The sequence below is a fragment of the Hirundo rustica genome, chromosome 2, assembly GCF_015227805.2.
Source record: "Hirundo rustica isolate bHirRus1 chromosome 2, bHirRus1.pri.v3, whole genome shotgun sequence".
In the NCBI taxonomy this organism is placed as follows: domain Eukaryota; kingdom Metazoa; phylum Chordata; class Aves; order Passeriformes; family Hirundinidae; genus Hirundo; species Hirundo rustica.
Genome location: NC_053451.1, coordinates 40,196,630 through 40,210,951, shown reverse-complemented (window position 1 = coordinate 40,210,951; position 14,322 = coordinate 40,196,630). Strand labels below are relative to the sequence as shown.

Genomic DNA, 14,322 nt, shown 5'->3' with positions numbered 1-14,322 from the left:
CTCAGTGACACCCCTCACTCAGTTTTCTGAAAGCAGAAGAAACGCAAACCTGACGGATGTTTTTCTTTTCTCATTTGTTGTCTACTCTATTCCTTAGTTTTTACGGCAAAAAGCATTTGTTTTAAATTTTACTGCAAGGCCCAGTGACATACTGCAATAAAAAGTCGGGGCTGTGTACTCTGAATGAACTGGTGTAACTCTAGTTGCTTCATTGGACAGACATAATTTCATATCAGATGCAAAATCTCAGCTATAATCACTGAATTAGAAAACACAGCAGAGTACAACTGAAGCATCACTGCTCTGTTTTTCCTTAAAATTTTACATATAGGAAACAAATACTATAGTTTAAAAAGTATTATTTTAATATAGTTATTGCCTCGAATGAAACTCATTAGACACACACAATTTATAATGACATTATCAAAATGTCTTCAATAAAGTAATAATGCAGACCACCACAGCGAATTAACACACTTGAATAAGAAATTTGCTTCCTGCTGCACAGAACAACAGTTGAATTTGGTTGCATGTGTCAGATCAAATCACAGTTAATAAAAGCATTCACTTTTCTGATATGAACAGAGCAGACAAAGAAACCTTCTTGAAGATGTTTACCCCTAGGATAAATGGAGCTTGAGATTAAGACACTGAGAAACAGAATATCAGTGAGCAGATGTTAGGTGATGGCAGGAATTAGGGATGCTTGTGGCAGATATGCCTACTGCCAGCTGCAACCACACTAATTACTGTGAGACAGGGTGCCAGAAACATGAGAAAATGTAAACAGGGGTAATCAGGCTGTATTGAAAAGGGTGTTTAGGAATAACTGTCAGATTTAGAACAGCAAGAAAAAGTCTGAAAGTCACTGAGAATTTTCAAAAATACTCAATCTTAAAAAGGTCCAGATTAATGGAGCCACTGTGACACAAGGATTTAGAAAACGATCCTTCACTGAATTATTAGGTCTGCAGCAGGATCCACCACCAATGACTGCAACCATTGTTTCTGAGGTGTTATCTCTGTTATAAAGACAAGTCTGCTTATACTTGAATTTGTTTTGACAGTTCAACTATTTCTGCTTGAATTTACGCTTCAATTTAAGGTAAAAATCCTGTTTGATTTCCGTTATGAACAGCCACCCATAAATCACTCAGTAAAACACTGAACACGCATTTTAGACCAATGTATGAATCACAGAATTTTGCTGATTGTGGTGATTTTAACTTACTTCATAGTATGTAGTATGAGGGCTATCTTTTGGATTTTGGACTTCCACTGCAGGGGCGAGTGAGCATTTGTGTGGGGCTTAGCTGCTGCCTGGGGTTAAACCACAGCACAGGAGAACTGAAGACCAAAACGGAACCTTGGTTGTTCCATGGACCATGAACATCTGTGGGAGTGAAGACACATTGTGACTCCAACAAAGATAGTCTAGTCAAGTCAGTCATCCCCCCGACACTCCACACCTGTGATATGCAGTGCAATTTGTCCTAAGGTAAGAATGCCGGGTGGATATGGCAGGAAGAACTGTCTGAATGCTCATGCAATTAGTGTATTCCAGACATGGGGGAGCTGTGATGCATTGGTAATATTTAGATACTGTAGTAGCAATAAATCTAATTGTAACAGTACACATAATCAGTGTCATACTTCTCATGCCTGATGAAAAATCTTCTATTATTCTGTCACACACACCTATCAGAAATCTCCCTCAGTTGATTCCCTCTACACAATTGCATTAAGGCACACAATATTCCCTTTTATTTATGATGCAGTGTTGGACTTATTTGTGGGTCTACAGAAAGAGAGGGGTGCCTTTCACTGTGCTGCTCCTACCTAGGTGAATCTCACAATAAGACAGCACTCACATGTAGTGCTCTTGCCTTAGATATTTCCCGCATCAGTTCAGTACTCAAAAGTATCCACAGCTATTTGAGATTTCCTACCATGCCTAAAACATCTCCACTCTGCTGACATATACTGCATTCTACATCTCTAGAAATGCAATTCAGGTCTAGCTTTAGGTGTTTATACATAGATATCCACATGCTCAGTAGATGTCTGCGTCCCTAACACCAGCCAGCATGAAAATAAGGGTTGTTTAGCTCCCCGGCAAACATGTGCCAGCACTGGCCAGCCAAGTGCCTGAGTATCATCTAAACACTGACTTTGTTGCTTGGAGAATATTTTTTCTGTTCACCCTTGGGCACCTGCTTTCATCTGAGACTCTCCAGAGAATCCCACCAGGCCTCCAGACACCTCTCCCAGCAGGCATTTGGGAGCAACTTCTACATTAGATCTGACAGCCCCACAGATGTCTGCACTGGGCATCTGGGATATCCAGCCTGAGTGTGTCAAATGATAGAAGACACATCCATGTGGGCAGTCATGCTCTAGATTCGTGTAGTTTATAACACAAGGCAAGTATGAAAAAAGAATTGAATGTAGCAGTTTAGGTTTCTTGATCATTGACCAAATCCCCTTTCTGGTTCTAGTCATATCTAAAGCCAAGTAAAGTTGAAGTCCAACTGATGTCAACAGAAAGAGAAAATAAGGAATAAAGACAAGGGATAACTTAAATCTTCAACTTAAATCTTCACCTTCCTTTGAGGAAGGTGTCGGCAATCAAAGACATTCTATACAGTGCAAACTGAGTAGATAGAGCACTTCTAGATATTTTTCGGGAGGTGCCAGCAGGTCTAATTTTAAAAGGGCAGGTCAGACTATAATGGTACAACTCAGCTTTTATTTCCTCCATAAGAAGGTTAATACAGTTTAAAAAGGTAAGAAAAGAAATAACATGCTGTAACCTTTTATCCTTGTCTTTTATCTGACACTAACAAAAAACTGAGGAAATGCAGCCTGCCACCTCCTCTTGCATCACCACGGGCTGCTGTGTGCCTGGAGTTCCCAGAAAGCAATATCAGTCACAAACACTTGCAGATGGGTGCACAGATGATCCCAGGAAAGAGCCATACCCACCAGTCCCCTCACACTGCATGGGAAATAAATAAACTATCAGGGGAGCAGTGACATAGAAGGAAAATAATGTTGTTCTCCCGTGCTTTAAATATCTGTTGGTACTATCATTGTTGTTAATGATCAGGTATCTGGAATGCAGCCTTCATTTTGTTAAAAATATATATATATATATATATATATATATATATATATATCTGTTTAGGTCAGTGGAAGAGTTCTGTTACTCCAGCAGCAATATTGTCATCATGGTCTGGCCTGCATGTCCTCAGAAAAATTGCCTCATCTTTATGGTGACAACAGAGTGTTTCTGCTGAGGAGGGGGTGGGGTGGGGCAGGGGGTGGGGAGAGAAGATCTAGAGGAGAGAAAAGTTACTTTTCATTGACAAAAAATTACTGCTTCTGTAGGCCAGTTGATACAAAGCAGCAGTAGAAGTTGTGGAAGGATAAAGCTATCAGATACTAAAGAGAACCCCACCCTAGAGACTCTTCACATGGTTAAGGCTGGAAAAGGTTTGTCGTATTTGAAGGAGTTCTCCTGAGGTCACACCATTCTGTTGATTTCAGCAAGAATCCTGGGACGAAGAAGAATGGTTTTATGGGCTAGAATGGGGTTTAAAGGCAAGCATGGTTTGCAAGCAAAGTAGTAAGCAAGCATCTAACTAACTGATAATTAATGCTTTTGATTACTTTCCCCCCCCACTAAGTGCTTTTAAAAAAGCCACATTTTTGATGCCACAAATATCAGTGATTACTTTAGACAAATTCTAACTTTAATAAACTCTAAGTTTAATGGCAGTTATAAGACTATGTACTGTATTGCAGCCTACAGCTTCGCCAACCCATACCTGGAAAGAAAAGAAAGAGACAGAGTCTGCTAGGCACGTGGAGAAGAATTAGCAGATATATGTGTAGATTAAGAGTCATGAAGCCGTCTCCCACCATGCTTATTAGCACAGTATCTATTTCTTGCCTATCAGAGAAAAGTGGCTTCTTATTGCTCTCTACGGGAGGACCTGGACATATCTACATTTAAAACCAGAAACTTCTGTAGGCTGAAAACACCAAGAAAAATATAAACAAAACAAATATTTAATTAGTAGGCTTCAGGAATATTTGGGAAACCTTACCATGTAGTATTCATTTGGACTGCTTAACTTTTGTTTGTTTACATAAATGCCGGCTAAAATATAGAAAAAATCAAGGATATGTAGGAGGAATTAATAAAATTATTCTAAGAAAAAATAGTTTCAGTTTACTACCCTCTTGTGACTTGTCTGTACTTACTCGGGAGGGCAATGGAAAACAAAAATCCATCTTACCCAAGCTTCTGAATATATTATCATTTTTGCTGTGAAAGTTCCTAACTGACTGATTGCACTCAGGACTTGAGGAATATTTGAAAAGGTGTGTTGGTGCACATTGGAGAAAAGGAAGAACTTTTATGTCATAAACAAAATTTAAATGAAGAAATTTTATTTTTTTCTGTCCATAATCATCTTGAGTATTGCACAGATCAGAAACAGCAAAAAAAATCATTACACTCAAGGCTTCTTCTAGAATTCTAAATGGAGCTACAAGGTCAATGCCAATCAGGCAAATAGGATGAGATAACTGCTTAGAGCAAATAATTTGCTGGCTGAAAACGTTTAAATTTTTAAAAGCCTGAGCATTTAACATACCAGTGTTAACACTGAAAAAAGTGGCTAATTCCTTTTATTGAAGCATAATACATATTTTTTTACCCCTGCCAGTTGTAGTGAGACCATACGCAGTAAACTTAAAAGTATAAGCACACATAGTTTGTAGCATTATTTTACACAAACACTGATTGTACTACTATGTAATAACAATCAGGCAGATGACCAGAAATAAGACTAGCTACTTTAGCATTCTAAGATAAAACTAAATTGCCAAAAAAAAAAAAAAAAAAAAAAAAAAAAAAAAAAAGTCCACAAAACAAAACAACCAGCAAACAGCACCAAAAAAGTTAGAATTTCTATGGTATTGCCAATGCAATGCTTATGCCTGGAAGTGTAACTACACACAGCTATGTTTATTACCAGTCATTGTCTTGTGATTGCACATGACTGAAAGGGGATAAACAGAGATTTAAGCAAACAATGCCATGAAAACAGAGATGTTTAGGTTGGAGGTTTTTTTCCTGTAACAGGATCTGCATGACAAAGTTGCATTTTCTCCAGCAGTCCTGAATACGCTTACTACAGTATATTTCAGCAGAGAAAAAATATGTCACAAGTTCTCAGCTATGACAAAAAACTTATTGAAATACTTTTTATTTATTAGGATATTTTCTCACTGCACTATCTGCCTGGAACAGTTTTAAAAATTGACTGCATTACAGACAGATGTAGAAGCAAATTAAAGAATATACAAATAACAGCAAAAAGAGGACACCAGACTGGCAGAGCCTCCAGTCTCTGGTCTGAAGCTGCTGTCAACAAGGCTCAAACTTTACAAAGCTTCTCATATTGTTTCTTCCAGATTAGTTCTTCATTATAAGTTATTTTTGTTTCCATATCCAGAAAAATTAAGCCCCAGTCCCAAATGCATTTTCAGAAGCATCCTGCTCCCAGAGCCACTGTCTTGAAAGGTTTTTGCAAATATGTGTGGATTTTACAAAACTACAGGTGTTATTTATTTTTCTGTCTTGGGTTTACATGGCAATGTTTTGGTAGTGGAGAAGTTTCAGGGGTGACCTCCATGAAGAGTTGCCCCCTTCAGACACAGCTGATTCAATGGACCCACCCCGGTCAGAGCTGATCCCAGCAGTGACACCAATGGTGCCTCTGTGATAACTCATTTAAGAAAGGGTGAAAAAAGCTGTGCAGTAGTTGTGAAACATGAGGGGGAAAATATGAACAAAACAGCCCTGCAGACAGCAAGGAAGAGTGGGGAGGAGGTGCTCCAGGCAGCAGAGCAGAGATCCTCCTGCAGCCTGTGGAGAAGACCAAGGGGAAGCAGTTTGTGCCTCTGCAGCCCATGGAGGACCACATCAGAGACCACTGAGAAAACATCACAGCAGGAAGTATCACTCTGCATGAGCTATTTCTCACATTGCACTTTGAACATTGGCTAGTGATGGAGACAGAATAGAGACCTACATGGACCTTGGGTGTAAAATTGTGTTCACTTTTATCTTATTCTGCTAAGGAAAGTGAGATTTCAGCAATCTTAGAAGTCTTGGTGTTTTCAGAAGTTTTAGGAAGACATAGTAGGCTTCAAACAGAAGTGGTAAGTTAAAGGTTGAAATTTCCATGCAAGTTTCATTGGGATGCACTGTGGGGAAGGTCTGGAGAGAAGATTTTTGGACTTTAGAACTGATAAAATATTTCTCTGCAAGTAAATTAGATCTGATTTCTGGAAGATGGTATTTGGATAATTTTTAAAATATTTAAGTAAGCAGTAACTCTGAAGTGCTCAACACCCTTCACAGTTTCATATTCACTATGAGAACTAAAAACACTCAGTACAGACTCAGATCCAGGAATAAAAACGCTTATTTGAAACAGTTTTTACAGCAGAATATAGTAAGGACATTTTATAGGACTCTCTAGGCTTTAATAGATAGATATTAGAAACCTTAATGTAGTAGAATATTATAATAAAACAAGATGAGTCGCAGTATAAATGTACATTAACTCATTTGCTAATGATCAACATCAGCCACCGGAACAGATGTCAGTGGTTTCATGTCCTTTCATCAAAAGGGAGACAGAGCCTATTTAAATGTTTTAATTGTTGGGAAAGAAATGGATTTGCTTTTATCCAATCAATACTACTTTGACCAAAAATCAATTAAACTGACAAGGCTTCTCTTATTGAAGTAAGTAGGGGCTTTAATTAAATTCCATTCTATAGTTTAAGCAAGGCACTGGAAGACAAGGAGAACACAAAGGCTACTTTGAATTTACTGTCTATATTGGAAGCATGGTTTTAGGAGCAAATCATAAATTAAACTTCAGATATATTAACATTTTATATCATACTACATATCCATATGAAGCCACAGATAACGGCTTCATCTATTACAGCACGTACTTCTATTTTGAATTAGCAGAAAACTGAATGCTCTGCGTGATCCTTTATTTATTACAGTGACATAGTATGTACAAGGGCATCCTCCTATTTCCTCAGAAAACATCATTAGTACTAAACAGTCTCTCTCTTTGCCCATTGCTTTAGAAGATCACTACACAAAAATGAGACACTGCAGAATAAAAACAGGCTCCATTTAATTGGTGCAACCCTTCCCCCTGCCTATCAGCAGCACAACTCAATATTCACTCTAAGGCAAAGAAGTTATTAAAGCATATCAAATGATATTTTCAAAGGGAATTTTCCTTTTTTCTTATTACCTCTTCAAATCTGAATCACTGGGTGAGAAGGGAGGCTAAAGAGATGGGAAAAAAATCTTACTTCCTGGGAAATTATTGAAAATTATGTCATGAAATCAAGCAGGCTTTGGTACAGAAAATCTTCAGAAGAGAAAATACACTTTAAGCAAAATACTGAAATACAAAGTCTTTCTGCAAGTGGCAACACCTCAGATCACTTAGCCTGGAGGTTCTATCATTTCAGTCCTCTGATGTGATGGTATTCTAGCTTATTTTCCTCAGGCTGCTTTGCTCACTAAAGCAAGTAATTAGAGTAGCAAATAATAGATCCAGAGTCTCAAATTAACTTTCAATATTGTTGTCTAGTTGCTAAAACGTTGGTAAGTCTATATACCCTCCTGTTAAACAGCTACTAAAATAAGTGATTTAGTAAAAATCTTTTTCAACATCCTTGTTCTAAAATATGCCATTTTTGTGCAAATTAAATAACACAGTAAGTGATCAGAAGATTTCTCTGATTAAATATTATTTTTAATTACTCATTGGTTCAGTCCACATAAGCTTCACCTACAGAAGTTCTTATGTCAGTGAGTGTCTCCAACTTGTGGCATGATGGCAAGTTTTCTCTTTAGATAAATAGTTTTCAAAGATTAGTGGATTATTCTTAATAGTGGACAAATTAGCACAAAAATAAGATCCTTTTTGATTTAAGGAGAATTTTCTTTTTTCTTTATAGTGTTATGGCAATTACAGTCCTCAATAACTAGCTCAGCATTTTCCATCAAAACAGTGTTTTCTGCTGATAAATACCTTTTTTTTTTTTTTTTTTTTTTTTTTTTCCCAAAATAATTTTGTTAATTTGTAGTTTGGGTAAAAATAACCATATATATAAGTGGTTATTACATTAAACATTTTATATGATCTTTCTATATACAATAAAGCATTTAGTATAGGCAAATTACTTAAACTGAATGGAAAATTTGATGATCATGATTTTTTGTTCACTTTGTAGTTGTTTGAGCTTTTGTTTTTATTTTGCTATACAGCACCTCCAGATTCTGAAGTATTGAAATTTCCAACAGAGAAATGACATTTACTGAAATTTTTTTAAGTGATTGCAACAGCTGTGAGTAATTGTTCAAATTATGCTGGTACTTACGGATGAGGTACAATCCTATATTCAGAACAAACAAACAAAAAAACACCAAACAACAACAACAACAACAAAAAAAAACAAAAACAAAAAACAAACAAACAAACAAACAAACAACCAAAAAGGACTTCTGGAACAATATAAAGGCAAAATGTAAATTAAATGGATAGATAAGTAACTAAATAAACTCCTAAAACCTGCAAAAAAGAAAAAAAAAGCTTCATGCTTACCTCAGCTCTGTTCAAAAAGTTATAACTATGGGACTGCATCCAGTATTCATGCTGTACGGTAATGTCAGACTTATGAAATTCCCTGTCAAAATCAGTTTTAAATTTGTATACACAGCTGCATTTTTCTAAGGCTTTGAAAATACAAGTTATTTATCTGCAGTTTTGATACCTGTTTTAATGAAAATAGCAAATAATAAGCTTCTTGTCTTTCTTTCTACAACTGTCTGCATATGACTGAAGAGTAGAGCTCTTGTAGCCTACTTCTTCCAATTAGTGGACAAGTTAAAACTACTGCTAAAACACAGGGTTGTAAGGGGCTGTGATCCACAAAATGTTTATTAACTCCTGCACAGATCCTATTGAGCTATTGACTTTCCTGTGGAGAGTTAAATACTATGTTACTTACCATAATAGCCATGGCATAGGTTTTAACCCAGAAGAAGCCATTAAATAGTCAGTAATGTATTTTCAGCAGGAATTTCCTGCCATGTGCTAAGAAGATTTAGTCAAATTCTAGTACAACTCTGAATATCTAATTTTGAATTGATAACTTGCCAGCTGCTTTGCCAAGCAGTGTGTAATATCCAGGATGAAGTACTTCTCTCTGTCTATGGCACCTCTGGTGCTGATAGCAAGAAGGCAGCTTCTATGGCACCTTTTGAAAGATTTTCTGATTTTATCAATAATTTGCTGTACACAGATCATGAGCTATTTTCCAAAACATGGCATTTTAGGATTTATGCAGAACTGAACTGCTTTTTAGTGCCTTATTACTTTACCCAGGAGTGCACAAACACAGACAGAATGTCTGTTCTAGCAGCACCCTCAGTATTCCGTGTCTCTTCGTGTTCTACCCTGTATTCTACATAATGTACTAAAAAGAGAAGTTGAAGAGAATATATCACACAGATCATGCTACAGAAGATAATATTTTTATCTGCAATCCTGAGTTATTTAAACTGCATAAACCCAAATCTATTTCAACTAAATGACAACAAAGGATGCAAAATTACTGAAGAAGCTGTTTTCCACATTTTTTGACTTCTTTTTTCTTTTTGAAGGAAATTGTTTTGAACATATAGGTATTTCTTTACAGATTAAAAACTGAGCAACCAAAGAAATATTTTAATTCTATATTATTCACTTCTTTGATTATCCTGTAAAATATGTTTTTTGTAATTTTGCTGAAAGATAAAAATTGTATTTGAGTGCTACCTCATATCTCTTTTAACCTTATTAAAAACCCATGTTCCAACATTTCTTCATTCCTTAAACATCATACAAAATTTCTTCTTTCCTATAGAAATTTGTACTTAAGTTGAAAAATTAAAATATTATGGAAGTCTTATGTTTTTGCATAACAGTTGCATAAACACTCTCCTTTTTTTCAGTGATGTAACCAAGATGTCAGTCATTAAAAAAAGGAAGCCTTGGTTTCCTGATATACAAAACCAGTACGAGAATCCTTGTGTTTTGCTGCCTTACTCTCCAGCTATGCAATTGCAATATCCAGTTTGTGGTCTTTAGGCTCATGTGTTGAAGGGCAGTTTTTCCTGTCACTGTGTTATGCAACACAGTTGTATGGACAGTTCTGACTTCTGGTTTTCTGAGTAGCTTTTCTCTCTCACTCTTCCTTTGAAAAGGAGGGAATAAGCAAGTTGCAGCTATTTTTGAAAGGGCAAGGCCCCCTGCCAGAACCAGTATAGGTAAAAACAGTTTAGTTTTTTTCTTTTTTCATCTGCTTATTAACAGGAGTTCTAGCACAAAGAAAAGGACCTGTTTGGTTAATAAATACTCTGTAACATGGCATTTAATTAACATCATGTTACATTCATTCTAGAGCAGTCTTTTTTTATTATAGCAGTTGGGGGATCAAGATTTCAGGCTTTTATTTGACTGCTACTTCCATTTCAATAACTCACATTTAAATACACTACCAGACACATCAGGTAGAGCTAGCCAGAGAGGTGCTATCATGGCATGGATGACATCATGACGATCAAGGGTTGCTTGGGAGAAATCTCAGAGAAAGGGAGCTGTGAATCTTGTATTAGTTGTCAAGCAGTTTAGGACTATTAGGCCTTTGCACAAACTCTCTGTGTATGTGTGTGTCTGTCCCCTAGAGACTGATAACACAGTCTTGCCACATGCAGGCACTTTTAAAGTATAGACCTAGAAGTGAAGAAGAATTCTTATTTGAAAAAAGCTTATTCTCACTTGATGCTGGCAGTGTCTAGAGTGGGTCACCTCTCATCTGTGTCTTCTGAGTTCTGTTCCCCAGTTTATCAATCTTTTTGTCATGATTGAATGACTTTGACAGATGTCTATAAAGCTTCTAGAGCAATTACCATGTTTAATAAGAATGAATAAAACATCAGTTCCCTTTCTGAGTTGGGAGGCTGTAGAATCAACTGAAGTGCCTTTAGATTAGAGGTTAAATAAGACTACAGAATGATGCTTCATCACAGTTGATGGATTGAGTTTTTAGACATGGGAAAAAAACAGTTTTTAAGTGTTACATGAAATTCAGCTAGTGAGCCACTTATGCCATTTTTGAGGCTATTTTTGAAGACCCTGGGGGTTCTTCTCTTTTCTGTTTCTAATACTTGGTGTATTTTTCAGTGTTTCCTGACAAGCAGTACAATTTTCTGTCATAACTAACTGATACCACAAGATAATCTCTTACTGCATTTCTCTAGATACAGCCTTTATTATCCAGTTTGTGAGGTATAATTGCTGGGGCTAGCAAGGTTAGCTACAGATCTTCAGTTAGGAAAAAACCATTGAAGCGTAGCATATTCAAATTAAAATAACAATCTAACCACAAAAAGCCCAAACCCTGTTATTTTTTCCCTCCATCATCAGCTACATCATAATCTGCTCACCCTTTTGCTTTCTGTTCAAGCAATAATTTCACATAGTTTCCCCTTTTTCTCAGATAATGTAGGACATATGATTTTCCCCATCATTAGCACTGAGTTTGATAGCTTGCTAGCTTGCATGATGATGTGCTTTTAATCGGTTGATTACATATATGCTCCAGGCAAGTTACTATGTTAACATCTGATGATTTAGCAAACTGCTCTGATTTTATTTATTTATTTTACTTCTGGCTGAAACATTTTCTAGCATCAATGTTCGAAGTGCAATGTCTTAGTGAAAGCAGCCTATATTCGCAACTTCTGGGTATTTACATTAGTGGTAATGGATGCCTTGAGCCATGGGAAAACAATATAGGTTTTAATGTACATGTGTAACACTTAGTGCTAGTTCCCTAACTTTAAAAAGGCCAGCTTAAACATTTATGAAATGCCATTTTTCATTTTGAATTGAGTAACAACTGATTCATCTTTCATAGAGATATGCGCAAGATCTGCAGTCAGGATTCTATACTAAGTTGCAGAGCTGGAGCTGTTGGTTTGACTTTTGTGGGCCAAAGGGTTCAAACTACACTATAGTTTTCAAAATTAAAATTTAATTGAAACTATAAACAAGCTGTGAGGAGTAGTTCAAAATGGGTTAATACAGTTTGAAAATAGTGGTTTAGGGTGGTATATTCTGACCTCGTAATTAGATAATTTCCTGAATTTATTTGGCATTTGCTTATAAATCATATAGATCTCCGCATCCAGAATGTGCCTGTACAACTAGTGAAAGTGTCATTTTTACCTGTCAGCTCTCAAGACACGGGGTACTCCAAAATAAGTCTATGGATAGGCCTGCTGATTTTTTGGTTAGTTTGTTGGTTTTTGAGTTCTTTGGGTTTTTGTTTGTTGTGTTTTGTTGTTTTTGAATTTTTTGGGTTTTTTTGGTTGGTTGGTTGGTTGTTTTTTGTTTGGTTGGTTTGTTTTGTTTTCCTTTAAACCCTCTGGTCCTTTAAGAAAGGAGCTGCTACAATAAAGCCTGGTAGAAATGCATTGTGGCATACAATTGCAGGCTTAATCCTATGCCACAATGAGGAAAGAGTTATTGTGCCTGCATTTCTAATTGCGACATGAATGTCCTGTAAACACATTCTTTGACATGAGAAGGAATTTTTAGTATTATCAGCCAAAATTGAATCTGTGGCCTTTTGGCTGGAAGAAAAAGTTGAGTAACTCAGTCCCTGTGAGGATAAAAATTACTGGATTAAAAATTTTAAGGTTTGTTTGACTTGATTGAATAATTACTTTTTGTGCCAGTACATTGCTGCTTACATAGACATTTCACCTATGCTCTTCTTTATTTCATTTGATTATAATTCTTTCCCCATAGACAAACGTGTCTATGAGGAAAACATGTTTGATTGAATAGCAGTGAATATTTAGATAAGGTACCAATGGCTGGAGAGTAATTGCAATATCTAACAATTATATGGACAATATTCCATGTCCCAGAGGGATTTTTGCTGAGAATGTGCTTTACATTGTGTAAGAACAATCAAGGACAGAAAAAAGCCACAAATATTCCCATCAAGCAGTTTAGTGTAGAAAAATATTTCACAGGTTAGGATTAAAATAATAAATACAAATGTATTAAGAACTTTGGGAACAACCCGAGACAGCTGTTTCCTGAGGATGAGAAATTTTTCTGTGCAATTAATGTCATCTGTTACTTCTGCTCTACTACTTCTATATTGTTTCCTCTCTCCAGACCTTCCAGAAGGAGAAAAATAAAGACTTTCTAGCCAGAATTAACTTAAGTCAATAACAATATTCCTACTAATTCCAAGTTCCACTATGGTTACTTGTGTTTCAGATGAGCACAACGAACCATCAAACACCACATTTTCAAAAAAACAACCTTGTATCTGGACATTGTAGTGAGAAACATAAAGAAAATGGCAGAAATATTTTGCCCACTTGACTTAGAGGTAAAAATATCACTTGAAAAGGACTTGTTGGACCCTATTATTGCCATCATTAAAGGCATATTTAAAGAAATAAATTGCTTATAATTTGTATGCTGGTGATTAGCAGGGCCTACATGTAAAACACAATTGCTAAACAGAAAACAAGTTCTGCAGAGGGCATTGGGTTGATGATCTCATTACAGCTAATGACCTTGAATACCACTCAGGCTCTGTTTAAGACTCTAAAACCTGTCAGATGTTGCTCTGGTTCTTATTTAATTAACTCTCAATATTCTTACATGCCATAGGATAAAGGACAAGAGTAAGTATCTCAATTCTGTAAACAGTCTTCATTTATTTCAAAATTTCTTATGAACACTGGATTTAGAAATCTCAGCCAAGATATTTAAAATATCATTATGAAATGGATTATTACATTTTCTCATTACACAGAATTCCCTTTAAAGGCATGGGGATTATTTACAGTCCAATAAATATCCCATCATCTTTGTATGAATAAGGTGTGGTTAACTGTGAATAGTTTTCCTTGTTTACTTGTAACTTCTTTTGTTTTCTATTATTTATTTGTTCTTTCTCAAATTCTGTTTTCTGCAGTTTCAACTAAAAGTTTTGCTCAACAGTGTCCTTAATCTGGCTCCTAAACACACCCCACAATGCTACCTTGAATTCCATAATAGCTGCAATTTATGTTAGCTTGAATATCACAGAAGTTGGGCTGAATCTTTAGTGCTGCAGTGAAAGGCAAAA

At 36.2% G+C, this 14,322-nt stretch overlaps 1 protein-coding gene across 4 annotated transcripts in view; it reads right to left on the bottom strand.

Moving 5' to 3' along the window:
• Positions 1-14,322, bottom strand: part of CNTN5 (contactin 5) — a 611,680-nt gene that overhangs the window by 462,337 nt on the left and 135,021 nt on the right. The window contains exon 1 of one of the 4 annotated variants that reach the window (XM_040056170.1): positions 1,232-1,302. The exons of the other annotated variants lie outside the window; for them this stretch is intronic. The gene's annotated coding sequence lies outside the window, so the exon portion shown is untranslated. Of the gene's footprint in view, positions 1-1,231; positions 1,303-14,322 lie in introns of those variants that run through there. 4 annotated transcript variants of the gene reach the window in all.